The sequence below is a fragment of the Haliaeetus leucocephalus genome, unplaced genomic scaffold (assembly GCF_000737465.1).
Source record: "Haliaeetus leucocephalus isolate CR32 unplaced genomic scaffold, Haliaeetus_leucocephalus-4.0 Scaffold656, whole genome shotgun sequence".
NCBI lineage: Eukaryota > Metazoa > Chordata > Aves > Accipitriformes > Accipitridae > Haliaeetus > Haliaeetus leucocephalus.
Genome location: NW_010973092.1, coordinates 14,146,366 through 14,165,642, shown reverse-complemented (window position 1 = coordinate 14,165,642; position 19,277 = coordinate 14,146,366). Strand labels below are relative to the sequence as shown.

The window sequence follows — 19,277 nt, the reverse complement described above, 5'->3', positions numbered from 1 at the left end:
CTATTTTCTCTTTTATTACTAAATGCTCATCACAATACGCAACCTTCACTTTGCTCAGGATTGCAAATCATGTAATGTGAAGATTAATCTTGTCCCAAATCGATTCCCACATCAGAGATGGAAACTCAGAACAATGCTTGGCATAGAGAGGAAAAGAGGAGATCCGGTCAGTTATCAGAAGTTCCATAAAAGGAAATGGGAGACTGTGTTGAGAGATTTGGGCTAAGAAATCACAAAGAAAGTCTCCTGTTGTCCTGCTCCCTCCACCTAGAGCTCTGGTGCTGGTGAGACTGCAATTCTGGTACCTCGGTGGAGCTTTGCTCTAGAAGAGCCTGAAATACCAGAATCACAGTGTTTCCAGAAGAACTTGTTTCAGACTTGGCCACTAGGGACTACTAGCTTTATTTTGGCTACTTGATGTAGTCTTGTAGCGAGGGAGGGTGAGGAAGTTCACAAGGAGAGAGAAAATAGCTTTTACCTCTACTTAATGACTTGGGTAGGTTGGATTTTAGGTAGGTCACCTGTAGAAGACAATTTATTTCCTAGACAACTGCTACCGCTACAGCTATCATTCCATGAACAATTCAATTCGTGTAAAGTATTTAAAAACTTGTCATGAAATGATCACTGCTTAAATACAAACAAAGCTGAGTTTTTCTGTCATTCCTAAGTCACAGAGGTACCGAAGTGTACAAGAAAAAAATTATGAAAATAATACTACAACTCTCATAAATAAATTGCTACAGCTGAAACACTAAGATTAAGTAGGGACTGAGCACACAAGTCTCAAAATGAGTATTCAAGACCCAGAAATCACTAGAGTAGCACAGATGAGTACTCCCAGCAGATGACTTTTTAGTCATCTTTACAGTACATGAAGGCCCTGATTGCCAGCAATCAAACAGTCATTTCTGAAAACTGTGCCTACATTGAGATTTAAAGGCTGGCCAGATTCCTGTGAACATTTACACTGTTTTCCACTGAATGAGATGATACCTGGCAATACAGCACCTAAGTATCGTGCTGTGGATTTTACAGGCCGCCTTCTAGTTATTCAGCAGCTCACAGTATCTTCACTGGTACTTGTCAGCCATTTTGAGTAAAGCAGTCCAATTCTTAAACCTCTTCACAGACTTATAAAATATTACATGGCAATGATGTTTTGTATTAGTCATTATAAAACTGTCAATCATAGCAGACTGGTTTATCTTACAGTCATTCTACACCTTCCCCAAAACACACACTCACATTAGCTACTGCACCTTATCACATTATAAATTTTAGCCCTTCATAGTTATAGCTAAAGCACCTACTTTCCATATTTGCAGATTCAGCTGAATGTGGCTACAGCAAGTGTTCACACAGAAAGGTTAAAAATGAAAAAATTAACATGGTTTAAGTTTCGTTTCCTTCCTGTAAGTTTGTGAAAACCCTTTTTTAAAAATGCCCATTGGAGTGCATTTATTGAGAGTCTGTTTTCTAGTTCACTGTACTGAAAAATTGCAGTGCAATTTTTGCATTGCACAACTGATTGGATTCAAGTTGTGAGTGAGCATGAGGATTATTGTCCCTTTTTAAATATTCCTTGTACCAACAAAATGGGGTCATGGCCAGTCCTCACCAAAATTACCAGAAACAGGGACCTGTGTTAGCAGTCCTGGCAAAGAACCAAAAGCTGAAATGTAGCACCCTGTCTAGAATCAGTTTCTTCAGCAGAAAGTTGAGGCACATTGGTTAAATAAGTTGATAAAGGATTTCCATTTTCAGATCCATCAGAACAGGCCAATGTAATTGACCAAAACCAAATTACACCACAATATAAAACTTGTGGGCAAGGAGAGGAAATATATGGTACCCCCAGGGAAGACAGCAAAATGTAGAGGGATGAAAGAAACTTGTATAGCCAGTAAGGAACAAGAGAGATAATTATAGAAACAAGCACACATAATTCATTTTGAACAGCCTGAGCTTGAAGTGCAGCATTTATACTTATGAGAACTCTGGAGGAGTCTAAGATGTGATCAGATGATTCAGATAAGCCTCCATAACTTAAGATGATTAAGATTCAAATTTTTCTGAGCTGGAATTTTGTATGAATATGTTTTCTTACATTTTATTTACTGGAGATTATATAATCTATTCACCTAGCTCTTTACTGTGGTTATGGCTACTCATTTTAGTGGCAAGTGAAGGAAAGCATTAGATGGAAACAAACAGAAAAGAGAGAAATAGGTTCAGATATTCTTCTGCATCCCAGGGTTAGCTTGAGTTGATCTACTTTATTTGAAATTAGCTAGCAATATCTAATTGTAAAAGGTGTAACCTTGGAGTTATGTAAACCTAAGAAGGTTTATTTTTTAATTTACCTTCCTTTCCCCTCCCCTCTTATCCCCTTCTCTCATCTTTTTTAGTTTCTTTTAAAACTGTTCTATGCATCTCTGCATGTGAAGTCTAAGGCACTTGGATCATGATTTTTGCCTGTTGCTATTACTCAGCTCCTGCAGATTTCTGCTATAGCTGAGAGAGCTCAAGAGAAGGAGTGAAGTTAATGGCCATTACTGAAATGTGATCTGACTAGGTCTTTTTTAGTGTGAACTCTATTTTTTCTGCCTGTGCTTTATTGTATGTAATTGTCATGTGTTCGTATTATATGTGATTTCTCTTCCCCAATAAGGTACATTGCTTTTAGAAAAGATTGTTCTAAAATCTCACTATAAATTAACAAGAGGAGCAAAAAAGCTTAATTCTGTTCTCAGTGAGTAAGATTAGGAAAACATGGATGCCCTCCAGCCATCTATTTAAACAACATTAGCTCAAAACCCCCAATCCTATTGCTCAATTAGATTTGAAAAATGAAAGAATAAAGATTCTTGTTCTGTAATACCCTATGAGGTACTCATATTCATGGCTTTTCAGAATACTTGCACAACTTTTTTCTATATTTTGTCAGCATGGTAATTTCACCCAGAAGGAAGTCACTTCTGGAATCAATCATTCATGATGTAGTCATCTTCACATCACTATCTGTCAATGTTTAAAAACAAACATGTGAGGTGCGAGAAATGTCAGCAGTTTTGCTTATTGAGTAATCCTCCTGAGCATTTTTTTGAGATTTAGAACACCTTTTTTTTTGTCTACAGATGTGAGCTTTAAAATTCAAGTTAAACTGAATATAAATACCCATTAGAATTAAATTTGTTCAGGGAATGTTTTCATTTTTGTCTTCTATGTCTCAGTACACAGCAAAACACTATTATGTGGTGTTCCCAGTGTTGGACTGGGAGTCAGGAACATTGAATACTTACCCTAGTTAAAGGGCTAGTGTCCTACTTGTTATAATAAGCCAAGTTATATCATCTCTACCTGTAAGTGTAAACCATTTTTACACCATAAATAGGCACATAAATGTGCCCTATTATTTGTGTTTTGTGAAGACTAGGCATGAAGGTAAACCATCTCATTATGGAGGAAGAACAATCACTAACCATCCCTTAGGAAATGACATTGCATTGCTGGGAATCACGCTTCCATTGCACTTGTCAGCAACCTTATAGCCCATATCTTTTGTAAACCAAGTGGGTCGGGTAAACCCTGAATGATTAGGGAGCCAGTCAAAAATAAATTTATAACCGCTATAGGTTTATTCTGAATATATTCTTAATTCTCACTACTTTCAGATAATAGAGGTATCATTACTGAAATGTTTATTAGATAGAAATGTGTCTTGAAGAAAGAGCTGAATGAACAGAAAATAGCTGCTTGATACACATGTCTTTAATTAACTCATCATGAAGCTAACTCATTCACAAAATGAGTCTAAGCAAATGGTGAAAATTAAACTGATTTTTGTTGGGTTTTTTTAAACAATGCTCCTCATTTAACTTCATTTTTAATGCATGGTAACCAATAGTAACCCATGTGTTCCCACATAAACCAACTTATATCATGCAAGACGCTGTTTGCACTCATGCTCATAAAACAGACTGTGCAGGGGTGGATGTGAAATTTAGCTCTGATAACAGGGTAGTTGTGTGATACATTAAGAATGTAAGTGGCAAGCTAATGTCTCTATGTCAGATGAGTAGGAAAACTGTCAACAAGTGTGCCTGAATTTCCCCTATGGAATTTATTTATTTTGATGAAATGGCCTGAGTTGCTTTTGTTGTGGAATTCTGATGGACTTTCCTTGGTGCTTGGTACTATTGGGATGGCTTCATGTCAGGGTCTCCTTAATTCTGTGAGGCATACGAACACCCTAAGCTTCTGGATAAGGATCATTAGCACCTCTGCTGTAATAAGCACCCAGGCAGGGTTATTCAATGGCAATGTCACCCTATGCCTGTACCCCTCTATATAGGCTGCATCCTATGTGCACTTCTCAAGGCCCCTGCTGTTGCACTAGGCTTGTATTTCTCCGCACTACATAACTATGTAAATAACTCATTCTTCATAGAGTCACTGCTTGTTACTATTCTCTATATAAAACTATGGTTGTACCATACAAAAAGTCAAACAAATTAGCCATAGATGCCTGGTCAATTAGAGAAATTGCTGTGGCAGCTAAACCAAGTAAAACAAAGCCGTGGGCAGGTCAAGAAAAGTTCAGACCCAGCAGGCCTGACAAGCCTCTGTCCTGAGGCCTAGCAAGCTCAGTGTGAAGATTGTGGCCTGTCATTAGCAATGGCAATGTTGTATTGCAGGGCTATGTGTTACAATTCACAAATGCTCCTTCCAAGGTGTCACGGTCCACTCGGTGGACTCGTGATGGTTCGTTTGCTACGATCTCGAAAGTGCAAAATTAAGGTGACCAACACCAAAGGGGATAGAAGTAATCACACAGTAAAACTTTATTGTATTGCCTGTGAGGAGGCACGCGACAGTTAGAGATGGGTGAAAGAAAGAAGAAAAGTAAAGTTAAGTTTAGAGAGAGAGAAAGAGGGGTTACAGCTACCACCGCTGATCTCACGACATGCTAACGGTCCTGGGTCCAGCTGATGCTGCGTCGTCGATCGTCGTGGTCCTTGGTGGGGAAGCTTCCAACTTCCGTTGTTCAGAAGTCATCTTTTATGCTTAGTAACACACCTTGCTCCACCTCTGCCTCAGGAGTCTCCATCCTTCTCAGAATACAATTATCACATCTCCGCCCTTCTCAAGCGAGGCTATCACGCAGGTGCGGGGTCAGTGTCCGAGGCGTGGTTAGTCTTGGAGGCTGGTAGCCTTCGACCAGGAGGTGTGTTTTGGTATTATAATGAAACAAAGTTCGTCTAAAGTTCATGATTTCTTCGTCGGTGTTATGCCAACAGTGGCAATTCATCCTTTTTGACAGTAGCTATGTGGTTATCTCTAACGGTTCCAGTCAGGTACCTTCCAGGAGCCTTGTACCGCACATTCTGTCCTTGGGACCGGCCCCTGCGCTCCAAACAGGCCATTGTCAGGTAATGTACTGTTCATGTTCCTGATGACGATGTTGAGACAATGCTGATTTTCTAGCCGACTCTTACACAAGGTAAATATTGATGGAAAGCTGCTACTTCTTCCTTTCCTATTTATGCCCCACTATGACAAATGTTTTGGAACGCAATTTCAGAAAGAAATGCTGGGGTGCAGGAAAAGGTGGAGAACACATAGTTTGGGTATCTATTCCACAGAAAGAAAAATCTTACTATTAAGTATATTCAGCTTTTTCTGCAAGAACTTCAAAATCTTTTTCTGAAAAACAGTAAATTGTTTTAATGATTCTAACTAATAATTAATATGGTGACTCTCTATTTTAATGAGAAGAAACTGTGTATGGGTTCACTCAGTGTCTTATTTCTCTCTTTTTGGTCTTTCTATAGGTCTCCAATAAGTAAAATGTAAGGAACATAACATGCAAATTCTACCTAGCTCTGAAATTTTTGACATTTGAGTGGGCTGGGCATAATGATCACTGCAAAGCCTATCTTCCCATACCTTATATTTAAATGTGACTATTAAGGCTAGTCAAAACACCAGGAAAATAGGAGTAATTTCTATTTCACACACATACAAACACATATCTCCCAGACTTTTCTTTTTCCTCCAGAAATATTTTGTCATATGTTTTTTGACTATCTCTCATCAATATAGTAGAATTTTATTTTATAAATTTTCATTGTTCTGATTTTGATCAGAGAAGTTTGTCTTTGTAAAAGGAAAGAAACTTTTAAAGAGAAAGCTTCTAGAAACTTATAAAATAAGTAGATGGTATTCAGGGATAGATAAGGATGGATGCCTCATACCTCAAAAAGAAGGCGAGAATCAGAACAATAACAAGTACAAGCAGAAGCTAAGAGTGGGTTTGATTAACATGAGGAACTGGCTACAAGGGTCAGAAAAAGCGGTAGATGTAGCCATAAACATACTCCAAAAACATTATTTTGAAAAACTGCATTGGGAACCAAGTTTAAAGGCACAACTATTACTGATTTATTTCTGATATTCCTGGAGGGGAGAAACCACATTAAGGTCTAGGAGATGTAGACTCATGTAACTAGAGTTTCAAAATATGTTTAGCAATGGAATAATACAGAGTGCAGAAAATGCTACAGAGAATGATACAAAGTACAGAAAGACATACAGAAGTGAAAATATTTCCTTCAGTTCAAAAGATTATATAAGAGGATATTTTTTTCTCTTCATCTTCACTGCAGCCCTATACTGTGGCTAAATCAAAGGATCCACTAAAAGTGCTGCAGAGACTGTTTCAGATGCAAACCAAAACACTGATATATTCAGGCCACAATGTCCAGATCCTCAGCAGGTTCCCTTGGCCCTTTCTCAGTGCTCTATGGAGCATCCACCATGGCATGACAGCAATAAGCTTTAAAGGTGAATTGATACAAGACCAAGCAGTGATAGGCAGCTGCTACTGCCTGACATTACTATGTCATCTTGAACTAGTCCATTCCCAGCTGTGGGAGCTCCATTTAAGAGCACCAGCTCCATGTGGTGTCATTTATGGGGATTGTACTGGTTGTGAGTACTGAAGCAAGATCCAAGAAGTTATTTAGGGCAGCCACACAAAGCATCATGGCAACTAAGAATAAGCTAATTGGCAAAACCCACATGGTTTCAGACCCCATTTTCTATGGGTACAGAGAAGGCACCATGATGCTTCAGAGATTTTGTTGATCCTTTGTGGATCTTATCCAAACTGCATAATCAGGAACTTTTTAAAAACAGGAAGAGTCTTCATGACTCGAGCAGGTGCCAGATGGGACCATCAGGTGAGGATGGAGACCTGAAAACTTGGAAAGACAGCAAACCCCTGAACGTAAGGGAACATGAGCAGAAGCTAAGGAAGGATAAAGATTTTTTACTAATCATAGCATATCTCCCACATGGATAAATTCATCTTCAGTTTTACTTGCTATAGCTCCAGCAGCTTTTTATGAGCTAGAGACTTATGCAGAAATAATTGGCAGAGTATTGATGAGAACAAATTCCACTGGAAGCCACTGAAGCAAAACTTCTATATGCAATTTATCCTCCTGAATCCCTGGGGAATTTGGCAAACATATCTCAAAAAAATTTGTTAAATAAAGAACAAATGCTATTCCAAGCCCTACAGTTTTCCAGGAGACATTACCAGTGAAATAGTTTAGAAGAGAGGACATAACTGGAATACACTTGCAGCAATGTTGGCATTTTTAGCTTATATCTGTCAGATTCTCCAGGATTATGCTTTTCATACTGCCAGCTGCTCAGTATTCTGATCCTGGTGCAGAAAACCATGTTGGTAAACATTTAAACACAAGTGAAAGTGCTTTCCTGGATGAAGGCTTGAAAGCTTTAAACCTTGCAGAGTTGAACCCTAGTTTAAATGCCTCAGCCAGTTTCCCAAGGTGTCATTGCAGACATGACATCTCTTTTAAAGAAATACATTCTTCACATGTTGTTTGGAATTCTTGCAAGTAAACTATAAATGAGAAGTCCTATTTAAAATATATACTATTTATGATTGGACATAATTTGACTATTAACTTCTGGGTTTGTTTTTTTTTTCATTAAATCCTTTCATTACTATTTTATTGAGGAGCTCAGAAGATTGCATATGCAGGTAACAATTGCAGATAACAAATGTTTCTCATTTTTTAATCTGAATATATATTGCATTGAATTTAATCACCTCTGCTGCTTATCTACTATAGAGAGATTAAAAGAGATAGTGTTTGGGGGACCATAACAGAAGAATTGATTTTACAGATATAGTATGTTTCCTCTTTTTTTTTTCTTCTTCCTTAGCAAATTGTATAATTAAAGCTGCAAACAATTTTCTCTTCTAATACACTCCAAAAGCATTCACATGCTCAGAACTTTTTCAAAGTTACCATGTGAGATAAAATTCTTGGTTTCTGGCCAAAGATTAATTTTATTTCAAAGCTTAAAATAAAATCCACTTTTTGAAATCTGTAAGGCTAAAATTATTCCTATTCCCTTTTGAAATCAAATCTATATAGGGTTTGTTTTCACACATATAGTCCCTAGACGACTGAATAGTAAATTCTGGAACTCATTATAGAAATAATCCTTATTAAGAAGTACAGGCAGAATAAAAGTGGTTGGATATTAAGTGGTTAAAGGGTATTAAGTGGGTATAAAAGTGGTTAAAGGTGGTTGGATATTAATAGCAAATAATTTAGAATTGCTTAATTTAGTTTCTGAGAAATGAACTCTCTCTAGAGGCAGTGATGGCATGTTGTGAGAGGAAAGAAACACTATCCTCACCTGGGCGAAATAGAGGTATCTTAGTTTTCATAGAATCCTAGAATTGTTTGGGTTGGAAGGGACCTTAAAGATCACCTAATTCCAACCCCCCTGCCATGAGCAGGGACACCTTCCACTAGAGTAGGTTGCTCAAACCTTTTTTTACAAGTTTTATACCCTTTTGACATCAAGGAGGCAGAGATCTGTATCACATTAACCAGTGGAAGAGAAGAATATTTTCATGTTGCTCACCATTGCCTCTTAAATGTGATGTTCAGAGCCTTGTTAGTCATGCTGGACTCCAAAGTTAAGAATTTGGCCCTAAAGATTTGTGGCAACTTTAATCTCATGTGTTGCATTAGAGCTTTATTAAGGTTTTAAGTCATTTTGAGTGCATGTTTTAAGTCTTTAAATCAGCTTAGCGAGGTTTTTTAGCATTTCCTTTAGAAACCAGGGAAATAAAATGAAAAAAAGCCATTATTAATGTAATTTTGACTGTACTTGCCCCAAAGAGCTTACAAATATCCAGTATGTTTATTCAATACAATGCAGACTTTGATACTAGTTAATTATTTTGGGCCAATAAAAGAGCAGTAATATTTGTGATTCTATTTTAAAGTCCTCCAAGTATTTTACTGCTGGCAACCTTCTCCTTTTCCAAATCCTTACCTTCCAAGAAAATAGTGATTTTTTTATTTTTACTATATTACAAAACAAAATTGTAATACTCAAACATGCTTAGGTTCACAGTCCTCATAGGCTGTAGGAGCAAAATGCATAATTTCGGTTATGTATACAGAAGCCAAAAGGTGTCTTTTCAGTCTTCAAGTTCAGCTACCAAGACAGTTCTTGGCAGTGTAGGTATTATTGCATGGATCACACGCCTCATCTTCTTTTCGAAGCCATCTTACAGCATGAACACTCCTCCAACCGAAGTTACTTATTGTAGTAAGGGAGTTACTTTCTCTGCTTCTCTCTCCTTTTACTGCATAACTGAGAGCTACTATCAGCTTTCTCACTTGTGTTCGTATTTGAGTGTGGCATTTCCCTGCCCTCTAACTTCCAAAACATATACACAGGCTATCTTCACTTCATGCAAAAGGTTGCCCTGCATTTGTTGTCTTTGTTAATTTGATCATAATAACTCATCTTTCTGAATCCCTGCACTGGTTTTCTATTTGAAGTAATAGCAGGCTTCTTGTCATTATGTTAAAAATGCTGTATAATTCCAGCCTTCATAATTCCCTTCCATATCTCCTTCAGTTCTGCCTCCTATTCACTGGGCTCATAGTTAAAGTCCCTGCTCTCTGTATTAAGTAACTCCAAGAGCTATCAGTGATTCATCTGTAGAAGGTCAAGCTGGCTGTAATTTTAATTACATATCAATTATTTGGTGTCATTCTTCATTCACTGACATATGTATGCTTGTTTGCCTTTGGTGTGGTATCTATGCGGGCAATGGTTTTGCAATTGGTTTGAAAATATTGGCCATTACCACAAATAAGCATGAGCTAATGATCTGCCTATAGAATTATATTATTGATTTTGGGGGGTCAGGTGATTACTTTTCTGCACACAGAGGAAGTTTGAATGCCTAATTTTGGAAGAACAGCTCTTAGACCCATAAAAGTAGAAACCAGAGACATTGTTCAGGGTAGCAGATAGGGAAAGATGATTACAGACTCCTTGATGAACTGTTCTCCCTTGCCTGCATCAGCATCTGCTGTACACCTGATTGAAGCCTTTTTAGTTTTAATCCACAGCGTGAAGTCTTTTGTGTCTTCATCAGTTTTTGGAGGGGAAAATTAGAGTACAGCTTATACCACCCTTTCATAGGATGTACACAAAATGGCCAAGAGATAACTGATCTCTTTATCTGACCATTATGAGTATAATTCATTCTGGTTTGGTGTCATACTTTCTCCAGCTTTATCAAATATATGCAGGGATCAGTAGGTCCCAGAAGTGCATTATCACTTAATAATATATTGAATAATACATCGATTAGTTTAGTAAGGCTTTCTAGCATTATCTCAATATTAATTTTTCATAGTTGTTCTCTTTCTCATTCTTTCTCCTTCTATCTTTTTTTCTCTCTCTTGAAAAATAATCTAAGGGAATTAAATGAAAGTGGAATTTAGTAGATAATCCTCAATCTGTTGCAGCAAGCAGATTTCTGTTTAGATCTGAAGATACCTTACTACAGATTAACAAAAGCTTCATATGACCAGAACAAGCTATTTGAGTTACACAATATAACATTGAATCACTATTGAAGGAAAACTCATTTTCTCATATCACTCACTGTTTTCCAGGGAATTCTGTCAGAAAGTTATTTGGGGTATGCATGAGATCCTCTTTAAGATGCGTTTCTCATCAATGTATAGAACCATAGGTATTTTTCTGTAGAACATGGAGCATTGAGAAAGCTTAAGATGACAAATAGCTCAGAAAAAAGCTAGCCTTTCATCTCAAGAGTTCACACCAAAGTCCAAGATGACATTCAGTAAAAAATACAATTTCATACATGATTACCTGCATCATTTGGAAAGGGCTAATGCAAGCGTAAAAAGTAGATATCTTCTTCTCATTCCATTCCTTCAAAATGCTCATTATTATCCTTCACTTCTTTTAAATATGTTTTTTCCCGTATATTGTTGTTTTATTTCTGGTAATAATCTGTATGTGTTGGCTTAGGTTTTGTAAAAATGCTATTTCTTTAATATTTTGCTGGCTGGCTGCAAACAGATGAAAGTTCTATCTTGTAAGAGTAATATTTAGTTTCATATACAATGGGCAGGTTTCACAGCTAGGCCTACGCATTGTGTTGTTCTTTACTGAATATGTGTGAAAATGTCCTTCCACTAAATCAGAAAAAATAGACCTGATCCTGTAGATAAGAAGATCTGACTTACACATTAGTGATTTTCTTCCTTAATGATAACCATTTGTTGCATTGAGATTCTTGTCTAAATTACTGAAGGTCCATTACCTGCTATCATTTTGCAGTAATCATAATGTAATGATTACTCTGGGTCACATCAGCTATATCTTGTGCCATGTATTTTGCATCTGGCAGATGCCAATAGCAGAAGCTAAGAGCAAAAGATCAGGGCAAGAATATAATGATGCTTCCCTGGTAAAATCTCTCTGCTTCCAGAAACATGCAGCTAGAGATTTCCTACAATGAAATGTTGCCACTGAGTTTAATGGACTTTGAAGTATTTTTCTTCTTTTTGAATCTAGATAAGCCTTTGGGCTCTACATTACCTCACTTATTAGAAAGAAAACCATTTTCATAAGTTTTCAGGCAGCCAGTGATAATTTCGCTGGCTGCTCTATGCCCTTTAATGCTTCTGTAGTCAACTTTTTCCATGTTGCTTAGGACATCGCATGAAAAAACATTATGGAGCTGAGGTAGTCATTTACATGGGAAGGTGTTTGCTATATTTCTGTTCTGCTTTTGCAGTCACTGGTGTTTTTCAGCAGTGTTAAAGCCTCCTGGTTTTGACAGTAGTTGTGTTAAAAATATTACCCAGTTATATAAATACGAGGATATCACCGTGTGTCAGACTGAATATTGGGTATTCGGTCTGACAAGACTCGCATATTAATTTCCTGTCATAACTATACGAATACCCCAGAATCACACTAGATGTAATCCTCACTGTTCTTTCAATAACTTTCTTCAACCTACCACCTTTATCCCTCTTTTACCTCAGTTTGTCTCAGCCAGTTGGCAGGTGCTGGGACTTGTGAATACATGTACCCACTATCTCCCTCTTCCCATCTTTTTTCATATGGATTCAAAAAAAAAAAAAAGATAGTTTTTTTGTAAATTTCTCACATTGAAGGAGATGCTTACACATTCTGATATAAATGAATTTCTAACCACTTCATATGACAAGCTTAAAAGCAAGTAATATTATTTTCTTGTTTCCAAAGATAAAATTAAATGCTGTTTTCTCCACCTTCTGCCTTAGTGCAAAGATGAATTTATTTTTAATTGGAAAAATCAAACAAGTAGGTTACTTCTGGTCATCACAAATAGAAAACTGGACCCAATTCAAACAACAGCAAAGCTCATACTTGCTGCACCAGAGCTCTTCTGAGCCAGGAGGTCACCTAAATAAAATGCCTGTAAAGACAATACGCCTCTATAGGTGTACACACTAGGTGAATTCAGACTCTCGTGGTATGCTTTTTATTAACATCATGACAATTTGGGCCATAACCCAGTATCAAAAGGAAGCATGCAATGAATGTTAAGTTTTAAGTCATCAGAAGTCACTCATCATATTGAGTCTCAAGTCTAAAAAAATCAGTGCATTTCAAATGGACCCTTTATGCGGTTCCTTTCTCATCTCTCCTTCAGCTAAAATAGCTCTTCACCCTGTTTTTCATGCTTTGGATGTATTCACTAGGGGCAACTGTAGTCCCTAATTTCATCAGTGCTCAACAAGTTTGATTTTAGTCTCATTCTATGAAATAGGCTCTTCCTTGCCTAATAATAATTATAGGTACCTGTCGATGGTGATGGACTTTTTTTTCTGCAATTTAGGATTCTTTCCTGGTACTTTCTGCAGTCTTTTCATTCATCATATTTTGACTGTATCTTGTTTTAAGTAAACAGCCTCCACCTTTGAGCCCAGAAGCATACCTCTACTTCCAATGAAGTTACCTGGACATCTATTTCTATCATCACTTGTCATATCTTTTGTAAAAAGAGATAAACAAACATGTTTCTTTCTCTTTTACTGCCACAAAGTCTCCCTAGTTCTTGTTCAGAACTTTCAATCACAGAAAGCATGCTCTTTACTTGAATGGAGAAATTCCTTTATGTCCAGAGGGCCAAGACAAAAAAAATGTGCCAATTAAGATCAATTTACATTACAGTCTATGGGCTGAAGTGGAGTGTAAAGTTTAAGCTGATCTTCCATACAGAATAAAAAAGAAGGAATGAAGAAAAAAAGTGATTAGAGGTATTATAAATCATATAGTGGGAATGTAGGTTGAGAGCTTTCTGCAAAAAGTAAAAGCATTATGCAGTGTAAGAAACACTTCTTGAAGATTCTTATCGAGTTATAATTTAACTTTGGGTTATTTCTCAGTTCCTACTTATGAACACATAACTACCTGTAAGAATTTATACTGTATAGGTCCTGGCTTTTCCCTTAGCAACAGACTGACTTCAGTGGGTCAAGAATTACTGAGAGGCTAAAACTAGGCCCATCATGTGAGGAGATTCCTAAAACTGCTGAGATTTTCAGCATTAGGTATAGGATAGGGTGTTGATTTCTTAGCAGACATAACTGGGAAAATAGGCAATCAAACCTTACCATCTGTGTTAAAGGGAATTTATATTGCAATAAATGTCCATTTTAAAAGTACAATACTAGGTAGGCTATAAAGCATGAAAATTAAAAAAAACCCTTCAGTTCTGACTTCCCTATGTCAAACATTTTTTTAATGTGTTTATTTTCTAAGCCTGAATTCATATTAAGCAAGCCCCCAGCTAGCATTGTATTCTTCACTGCCATTCTCACATAATCTACCTCTTTTTCTGTATAAGACTGTGAGTGGGGCTGCAGGTACAATAGTTTGTAAAGCAGCAGTTCAGACTGTATCAATGAAGCAGAGAACCACTGTACGCTCTTGTTATTCTGTTGAACATTTAAAAAAAAAATAATCAAATGATCACCCTAACAGAATCTTTGTATCTAGGAATATATAGAACTTTTATAGCTAGAGTGGCTGAACATAGCAAGGAAAAGGCTACAGGGCACTGAGCTACCTTCACATGAACTAGTGCATCTCCACATTGCAGGACAGTGCCAGTCAGAGGTGTTGACCTTAAAACTGACTCTGCTTTGGAGCTTACTTGAATGTATCTCTACAAGGTACTGTACTGGTCAGTACAGATATACTCTAAGCAGGTATAAGAGGCAGAATATGAAAAAAAGTCAACCTTCCTATAAGCATGTGCATCTGTTATTGCTCACCTGTGTCTAATGCTTTATCTAACCCTTTAATACTTCATGCTTTCAATTCACAATTCAGTACTTGTTGGAGAAAGTGGTGGTCATTACTTAAGTATGTAAGAATTTAATTGTACTGGGACTGAGACTTGGAATGAGTTTCCTTTGACCAGATATTTGCTTCTTTTCCCTTCATCTGTTCACTCCTATCAGAATGTTCTTCCCTTTTAAATTTTTGTGCAACTATTACAGAATTTCTTGACATATGCCAACGGAGCAAACGTAGCATAAAGAGGAAAACAATGTGACCACAATCCAAATCAACAGGATATTTTTTCCAGATTAGCACTAATCAAGAACAGTTTAAACTAAGACCCAAAAGCATAATTTGCATGGCCGTGAAGAAGACATATAATATGAATCATATGGGAAATACTACATTAAAAGAGTAGATTCATTTCCTAAGCTATTTTTACTGTAGTTAGTTTCTATATTTTTTTTAGTAACAAGTTTCACTTCTCAGATTTTCAAGGATTTGAACTTTCTGAAAGACTTTCTGCCATCACTTTGCATTTTCATTAGAGTACTATGGAATACATCAATTTTGGCATGCAGGTTATGGTTAGGTGGTATAGTCACTAAAGCAGAAGTTAGTTAAAGGGCTTAATTCACATCTCCAAATCATTATATACTTGCAAGTAGGGAAACAGTGTCTGTAATCTTTTTTTGCCCCATCAAGTTATTAATAATGAGATAGTAAGAATTTTACTTAATTGTTCAAATCTACTTTAGATCAGTGGTTTTGGTAGTCTTTTTGTTACAATAGTTGTTCCAGGTTTGTATCCCAGCATTACAGCTGATAGCAGTCAGGAATGCAGCATGGCTATGAAAAACTCAAAGGCAGTCTCACTCTCCTTGCTACCCCTGAAATGTTCAAGAAGAGTGCAGGTCCTGTGTCCATACAGCCTTAGTTTTGCTGAAACAAACACTGTAGTATATAGGCCAGTCAGGACTAAATATTCAATTTCATAGTATCATAGACAGGGATAAAGTCATCATATAACAGCACCTAGATCCACATCTTCTGTCATGACACCTCTTTAAAAGCAACTATTCCTTGTTAGTTGAGAAATTGTCTCTTACTGAGCAACATCTTATTCCAGTAACGATTCAAGTGACTTCAATGGGACCTCTGACTTAGTATTAGTGCTATACACTGTGTGAAAGTATTGGAAGCTAGTGTATGAATAATTACAGCTGCAGGATTAATATCAGACTGATGTTAGCAACCTGTACAGTAATTCTAAATAACTGTTCAACTCAAGGATATTCATGCCCGTTTTAGTTGTTGTTATTATATCAGTTATCACACAGTGCAAGAACCCAACTGACACTGCTAGTGCTTTACAGGAACAAAACAATTTTATTTACTCCAATGTTCAGTAATTTACTAGTAAAAATACATCTATTCACATATGCAACAAAATATTTTGGTGCTAAAATGATTGCTTTGTTTATGCTTTTTTCTGATCAGTCTTGACAGTTTTCAGTTTTAGGTATCTAGCTGCAGCATAGAAACATTGCCATGACACTACTTGGGCACTGAGTGAAAAAATAAAAGTAGCTAGTGTCCAACATTTCACACCTGGACATTACTTTGCACTGTGTTCATGTGATTTTTGCTGACAATTTGTTAAAGCTAAGGACTATGCAAAAATTACTAATATAACGTATATGTAAATAGTGTGCAGAGTATAGCTTTAAATCTATTTGAAACTTTCCTGGTCAGTGAGCTCTATTACATGTAACATGTTAATTACCTATTATATGTTCAATAAGTGTAATCAAATAATTAGTTCCAATCAAACCCCATCTTGAGGTGTGCAAATATTAAACTATTTTATTTACGTATTTCATGTGTTCCCATACCCCAAGATTTTGATGCACAATTTTCAGAAGTCTGGAGATTGGTTTGACTGATTTTCACTGAAACACAGCTTCAGTCAATATGATGGACTGCACAATGCTGTTGCACCAGTCTCAGTAGTAGATGATGGGGGAACTTCATGCAAGTTTGCACTACAGTTATGAATGTCAAGAAACAAATTGGAAGAAAAAAAATCCTAAAACTTTAACATGCACAATTGTAGGGATGTATTCTGTGCATGTAATAAAAGTAATACATAAAATTATGGTAAAGGTAAAATATTGCAGTGCTGTAATATGGCATTTGTTCTGAACTCACTCAAATCATGGTTTGCTGAAGTCAATGCCAGAATTTTAGCTACTTCCCTTAATGCCTGAATGACACCTTAACTTTCCTCTTCTTTCTCTAATCTTCTAAATATCAACAATTGTGCAACAATTAATTTATATAGGTGGGGGGGTATTAATAGGGGGAAAACTTCTGCACAATATTAGTAATCGATTTTTATGTTTTCAATTACTTTGATCAGATTCTGCAACTACTTTTGCACGTATTCTGACTGATGTCAAGACATTTATTCACATGCGTAACATGGAGCACATACATTAGTGTTCAGTTGCATTGGCCTTTCAGAATTTCAGTGTCCTAGACAAGCAACACATAATACAATGATATTCCCCTCCTTCTGAAGTGTTTGATGTGTTTTTAACAAAGAAAAACTTTCATCCTGGCTATAAATAAACGGTATCTAAGTTCAACTTTTGTAACTCTGTCTTGGTCCATGAGTTTTCAAAACTAATAGTAAGGTTTCTTCCACAACAGAAGGAGAAAAGCGTCCTGATTATTAGAATTAAAATCATATTTGCATGTTGACTCATTTAAAATATTTTTCTAAAGTACTAATGATAGTTTTCCCCTTTACTTGTAGCTTTTAAATATTGTTTCTCTGTCTACTATTTATTCTTTACAATTATGAGGTCAGGAAGCTGTCAGAGGAAACCATCTTGGCTGTCAGATGGCTATGAACAGAAAACAGAACCTTTTGCTGAGATAAAACTTTAATTTGCATTATGAAGAGTTTCTTGTAAAGCTTATGAAATAATTTTGGCAAAATTCCTCTCACGCTGTGTTATTCTGAAAGATGAGTGAAAAGAAGGAAGTGTGTTAAATATCTGGGATTATTTTAGTGGAAGTTTTATGTCAAAATAATCTGAGACCCTGTGTTCATGAAATCCTGTAAAAGCTCATTTTCTATTGCTGTATTCACATACTAGCCATAAACGATTCTGTAAGAAACAGAGATACATTACACCTGTCTTACCCCCAATAACAAAGTATCCCTCATGGTAGGCTCACAAGTTTTATTTCGCTTCCTACTCCATTTTCAACCATTTTAAGTTTCTTTTCACAGGAATTCCTCACAAAGTCCTTTTTGTGTGAAGAAAGTTACTCTAAAACTCAGCAACTTTTAATTTCCCTGGCCAATAATTTTGGCCTTTTATTTTGCTTGGAACTAAAATCCTACCACAGCAGCTACAGAGTGTGATTTTTCTTAAAAAAAAATAAAAAAGCAAAAAGAAAGAGCCCAGTTTTTAGTGTGGTAGTGTCCAGGTAAAAGGAGGGGAGAAGAAAGAAGGTAACTTTGAATGAGGAGCCTGTATGAATACAGCATTAATAGTAGAAAAGAGACTGGGCACTAACTTCTCTAGTGTATCAATGACAACATGGCTTATGCAGCTGCGAGGAAAAGTCTATTACCACTTAAAAGGCCAGGTGCTTTGCAATGCGGTGCTACTTTCTCCTCTAACCTGTTAAATGCATAGTCCACGAATTTTTGCAAGAATGCCTGCTTCAGCGTAATGCTTGGCACTGCAGCAATACTCACTCCCCCCCTCCACTTTCTACTCATCCACGTAGAAACTCCTTCTTCCTCCGCTGCTAAGATTTTTACCTCTTCACATTTATGTATACGCTACACATATGCAGCGTGCACAGGTTGGCTTCAAGCAGTACATATGTCAGTGTGGGGCGGTAAATGCTATTGTAAATATTCGTCTCGTACGATCGGCGACCGCTATTACATCCCCCTGCTTGTTCCTTCAGCGCGGAAAGCCTTTCAGGAGCTGGTTAATGCCGGCAGCACCTCGCTGCCTGCCTCGGGAGGGCTGCGCGGAGATCCGCGTCTCTGTCCTTGGTCCTGGACCCGCGCCCTGGCTCCTGGCGGCTGGAGTGAGCGGCCGGGGCTTCGGAGCCCACAGCCCAGGCACAGCCATGATGGGGCTGCTTGGGGGAAAACGAGCACGAACGCGCTCACGTTCTACCCACAAAACACAGCTGTATTATAACTCCATGCACCGTAGCAAACAATAATTCCGAGATAAAAGGCTTCAGTAACATGGCATCAAATTCTGTTAAACACCCGGCATGTACCACCATCACACGCACCCGCTGCTTACCCTCCCTGTCCATTTCCGAGCGACAATTGTAAGAGAAATAAAACATTGTAAGAGCTCTGCTGCTAGGAGATAGATGAATGTAATGTCACTATCCAAACCTCCGGCATTCTCACCCCAGCTCTGCAAATTTGCAAACAGATTCTTCACCCCCCAGCCCTCCCCCCCCCCCCCCGCACGGCGAACGCCGGC

At 37.3% G+C, this 19,277-nt stretch overlaps 1 protein-coding gene across 1 annotated transcript in view; it reads right to left on the bottom strand.

Annotated features, from left to right (window-relative positions):
- The window catches only part of GABRG2 (gamma-aminobutyric acid (GABA) A receptor, gamma 2), a 72,438-nt gene that overhangs the window by 52,298 nt on the left and 863 nt on the right, over positions 1-19,277 (bottom strand). The window lies entirely within an intron of this gene.